The sequence below is a fragment of the Triticum aestivum genome, chromosome 4A (assembly GCF_018294505.1).
Source record: "Triticum aestivum cultivar Chinese Spring chromosome 4A, IWGSC CS RefSeq v2.1, whole genome shotgun sequence".
In the NCBI taxonomy this organism is placed as follows: Eukaryota; Viridiplantae; Streptophyta; class Magnoliopsida; order Poales; family Poaceae; genus Triticum; species Triticum aestivum.
In genome coordinates this window covers 740352607-740358012 of record NC_057803.1, presented here as the reverse complement: position 1 = coordinate 740358012, position 5406 = coordinate 740352607, and positions in this window count along the sequence as shown.

Here is a 5406-nt window from a genome sequence, read left to right as displayed (position 1 = left end):
ACCCCAACACTTGGATTATGGTATCCAAAGGGCTCAAAATTTGATCTGGTTGGATTCTCGGATGCTGATTATGCTGGTGACAAGGTGGATCGCGAGTCTACATCAGGAACATGTCACTTTCTGGGACGATCACTTGTCTGTTGGTCTTCAAAGAAGCAAAACTGTGTATCACTCTCAACTGCTGAATCTGAATACATTGCTGCTGGATCTTGTTGTGCTCAGCTTCTGTGGATGAAGCAAACTCTCAAGGACTATGGCATCAATCTGAAGCAAGTCCCTCTCTTCTGTGACAACGAAAGCGCCATCAAGATTGCCAACAATCCAGTCCAGCACTCGAAGACAAAGCACATTGAAATTCGTCATCATTTTCTACGAGATCATGTCATGAAGAAAGATATTGACATCATTCACGTCAACACTGAAGAGCAACTGGCAGATATCTTCACAAAGCCCATGGATGAGAAAAGGTTTTGCAAGTTACGGTGTGAGCTAAATATCTTGGAATCCTCAAATGTCCTGTGATCAGGCACACATCCTAACACTTATGCATGTTGATGACTTAGATGTGCAACACACGAAGTAAAGTATATCTTCAATCAATGAAGACTTACATTATGAGTGTGAATACATTAACATGGAATTTGACTTCGGAGCGCCACGATAATTGTGCGTCGTGTCTGGGTCTAATACTTCCTATACGGTGGGTAACGCCACCACCAAATTTCTTGGTTTGAAGTGTTTCACTCATGGCGTTATTGTTGAATATATTTGCATTTGATTTGTCTTCAACTTTCAACGTATCTTCATGATTTACTTCACTATGTTGAGTTGATTGCTTTCCCATATATATATATACTAGTATTTTGTCCTCTACAGCATTCACTTATAGCTATGTCTTCATTTGTGAATCTTTTGAACTAAGTGAATGTGATCGGACCCTAATCTCTCTATGCTTTCTATCTCAAACTCTATCTGTCCAAATCATATGCATTCTATTGAAACTGTCAAATGTCTTCTCTGCATCCTTGTCAGCAGAAGACACAGAGACAAACATCAAGTCCTTTTTAAATGATTCATCTTTATTGTTGAAATACGGAGAAGCCGGAACAACCATCCGACAAACTTGGCGGGCGTGGGAACGTGGGACAACTCTGAGTATGTTGCATGCTTGCCACGTGTCCCACGGATGTGAACAGGCAGGGGCACCTGCGTAATTGTGCTGTGCCACACACCTACTTATAAATACGTGTCCCCTGCAGTCAAGAAAACCTTCTTCCACCTCTCCACCTCGTCAAAACCCTAGCGCCACCGCTAGCTCTCGACGACGCCGGCGACGAAGCGCTTAGCTGCCGCGACTTCTCCGATGCCGTCCTCACGCCGGCCGCGGGCATCATCCTCTCCGTCGCCGCCGTAGGTGTCCTCCGTCGCCAAGTTAGGGCACGGTGGATTGAACTGCTCGGTCTCCTATTCATCCCATCTAGTAGTTCATCGTGTGGTAAATATAACTCTATTTTTACCATATTTTTGATCCTCAATGATTCATCCAATTTACCAAAATTGGTTTCTATCTATACAAAGTTAGATCTATTCTGTCTGCATCTCATACTGCCTAGTATATTCACTTAAGCTTCATATCTAGTTAGATTCCTCACTTGTACTTATTCACGGATTCATACATATCTGGAACAACCTCTCAACATATAAGTGAATGTCTTCGCAACATGAGGTTAATGTCTTCAAACTGATTTATCTTCAAAATCTTCTGAGAATGCATATGACCTCTTTCCCATCCCTCGCATCTCTAATGCTGTCACAGGTACATTTCCGTGGGAGAATCCCTTGGTTCTCATAGTCTGCATTCGTTTGCAGAATTCTTACAGCAACACATTAACTCTCCTGAAGCTTGTTCATGTCTGACCAGCAAGCGAAAGCCTTTGAAGCCTTTGAACGTATTGAAACCATTCAGTTTGAAGTTCATGGCTGCAGAGAAATCAGTAAGGAAGGGTGGCAGACAGCGTCGAGGAGGAACATCAAGAGATTTGCCTGATGACCTCGTAGAAATCTACAAAACAGATCCTGAAGAGGATTATAATCAGCGCAAGACCCGAATCCAATGGATTCGACGCTATTGGGCTGAACAATGGTTCAAGTACAAGTTCGTGACCCAGGAATATGCTGAGAAGAATGCTCTGGTGTCGTGACGATAATCTCTTCAAGCGCAACTTCCAGTATACCAAGGCATCGGCAAAGGAGAACAAGAAGTCATGGGGATTAGACTTCAATCCTGGTCCCTCTGCTCCCCGTGCTGATGGCACACATGAAGCGGAAGAAAATAGAATCGACCCCTTTTTAAACCTTGATGGCCTCATCTCTTACATCTTTGTACAAGGTGCCAAAGTGGATCATTCTGATAATGATGCTGATACTGATGAAGCCCCTGCTCCTCCTCCAAGGCTGCAGAAGCCAAAGAAAATTAAGGCTTCACAATCAGCTGCACCTCCAAAAGCATCACGTGTGAAGCCACTGGCCACTGCACCTCCTGAAGACAGTGTGTAGTCTGAAGATCTTTCACGCATCTCCAAGAAGACGGAGAAGAAAAAGAAAATCATCAAGAGTACTGATCAGACATTGACTCCTGCTGCTATTCTGCGTGAAGAGCACATTGATCTGTCCAGTGATGACGATCTTGAAGATGATGCTCTTGAGCAACTGATCAAGAGCAAGGAAGAAGCAGAGATCTTCAATAATTTGCCTCTCTTTGATGTGGCAATCATCCATAACTTCATTGATGAGTGTTTTGACACACCAAATCTCAGCTTTGATGACTTGCAACTTCCCATTGGCCTCAGCATCTCCTTCAATGGCGCTATTGCTTCTGAGCTAGCTATTGCTCAGCGCATCGTCGAACTGAAGCACAAGATTGACTATGAAAAGGCTCAGTTCAAGAAGCATGTGGCCACGCTCAACGTGCAAGATGTTAAAAATTTCAAGATCATGTTGCACGAGCTCAAAGAAGCCTTTCACAAGAAGCGTGAAGAAGCTCGAGGCTCTAGAGAGCGCATGAAGAATCTGGCTGATAAGTGTGTGCTTGCCTACAATGAGGCCGAGAAGCGCAAGGCTCTTGGTCGTCCTGGCATCGACCCCAGGATGGCTGCAAAGAAGAAGCTACCAATTGTCCAACATGCACCTTCAAGGCAAGATGAACCTCGCATTATCTTCCCAAGCAGCATGACTGGCTCGAAGCCAAAAGTCACGTCAAACGCTTCAGAACAGAAGAAGATGAGGGCTGCAGAGGCTGAAGCCAGAAAAAGGAAAACCTCAGAAGCCTCCGATGCTGCTCTCTCCAAGAAGAAGCGCAAGACCAAGAAAAGTCGGGCTGCTCCCACAGAGCCCCTTGTTGTTGAACCCATCTCAGTGGTTCGTCCTGCCTCTGCAAATCAAGAACTACGAATGACAGTTCATGAGCCTGCTTCCACAGAGGCTCTTGAAGCTGAAGAGATTCCAGCAGTTGATCCCATCACTGCTGAAGACATTGGTCACCATGAAAATGTTGAAGATGATGAAGTTCTTCCTCAAATTGAATACAATGTAGTATCATCGCCTGTTCTCACGAACAGCGAAATCATCAGCATTGGTCGTCCTCTGACGCCAATTGCTCAGGATGCATCATGGGCTGATCGCCCGCAACAACAAGACTCCCCCAGTACTCCCCAGCAACAACAAGCCACACCATCTATGCAAGTTGAAGAGGATGAGGACCTGCCTACTCCATCTCCCAAGGCATTGCCTGTCCTACAAAGGCTTCGCAAAGGACCAAGGCCTCAAGTCCTTCTTCCGAGCATTCCAGAAGGAGAAGTGCACCATCAACCTGTTGCACGTCAAGTGTTTTCAGAAGCCACTCCTGCTGTGAATGTCTCTGTGTCTGAAGCACCAGCTGCTAAAGACAATCCGGCTGCATCAGCCGATGACGAACATCAAGACGATCATGTCCCTACTCCACCTATTCCTGAAGAAGCTATTCATGAAGTGAATGTGTCTGTGCCTGACCCTCTAGCTCATCAAGTGGAGGTTGAAAACCTTGAGGCTGCCACCACCAACACCAATGAAGCCAATGACATAGTCATGGCTGAAGCTACTGTGGAGCCTGTCCCCAGCACCATACCAGAAGTCAATGCTGAAAATGCTCCTGAAGCTTCTGTTGTGCAGCCCGAAGCCACTGTTGCTGCCACTGCTCCTGTTCCGCCACCAAGGCCCTATACAATTGAGCAAGCATACAACCATGGCGAGCTAATCACAGTAAGATGGACATTCTGGTCCCTCCGCCTAATGTCTCGGGTCCTCAGTTTGACTATCACATTGAGCCTAGGCCTCAGGTCCAGAAGCCAAAGCCAAGACTGCCAAGGTTTCCAGGTACTGCCACATCTGTCGGGTCCTTCAATGCAAATGGCTTCAAAAGCCACAACACATTCTTTGACAGCTCAAAGAACCCCTACACAAGGCCAAGAATATCATCACATCGTTTCTGGAGTCATCAGCAGCGAAGCTATTACTCCTGCGTTCTGTATGATCAAGGGCGCATTTTCCCTCATAAGCGCCTTGACACTGAAGCCATTGTAGGACTGCCATGCTTAGAAGAAGCACTAGACTGCTTTCGTGATGCTGGTCTGCTCAGTTTTGTGACAGACAAAGAACATTGGAATGAAGAACTTTTGCTTCAATTCTACGCTACGCTCCACATTCGTGGATATAACAGAGATACAAAGACATGGGTTCTCGAGTGGATGACAGGAAATGTTCATCATGCAGCCAAAGCTCTTGACATCCTTGAGCTTACAGGTCTATCCACTCCCGGAGAGCTTTATGAACCTGGCTGTCAAAACCACCGCAATGCACTGGAGAGCATCTTCCATAAGCCTGAACCCAACATGAGCCAGATGTTGAGCATGATGAAGCCATTGCCTCATGACGCTGAATACCCAAAGGAGTTCTTTGTTGATGACCTTGAGTATCTGCCGCGCACCATATATCACATCATCAGGCGGACTCTATGGCCTATCAAAGGACATTCATCAGCTGCTAAACTTGAAGGAGCCATGAAGACATTGGTCTTTTACATACTCAATGGCATCAGCTTCAATGCACAAGATTTCTTCATCAGGCAACTGGCTGCATCTGGATCTGACCTTTTTGGCCTGAAATTCTATGCTCCATGGGTCATGCACCTCATAAAGCAACACTCTGTTGTCAACTATCAGCCCTCTGCTCGCAATCATGTGATCTTCCTACCAGAGGTTGATATGTCAGTTGAAGCCATATACCCTGAGCCTGCTAAGAAGCCTCTTTGTCTTCAAAATGCTGAACATCAAAGCTTCACTCAACCTATGGAAGGAGTCCAAGCTGTCACGC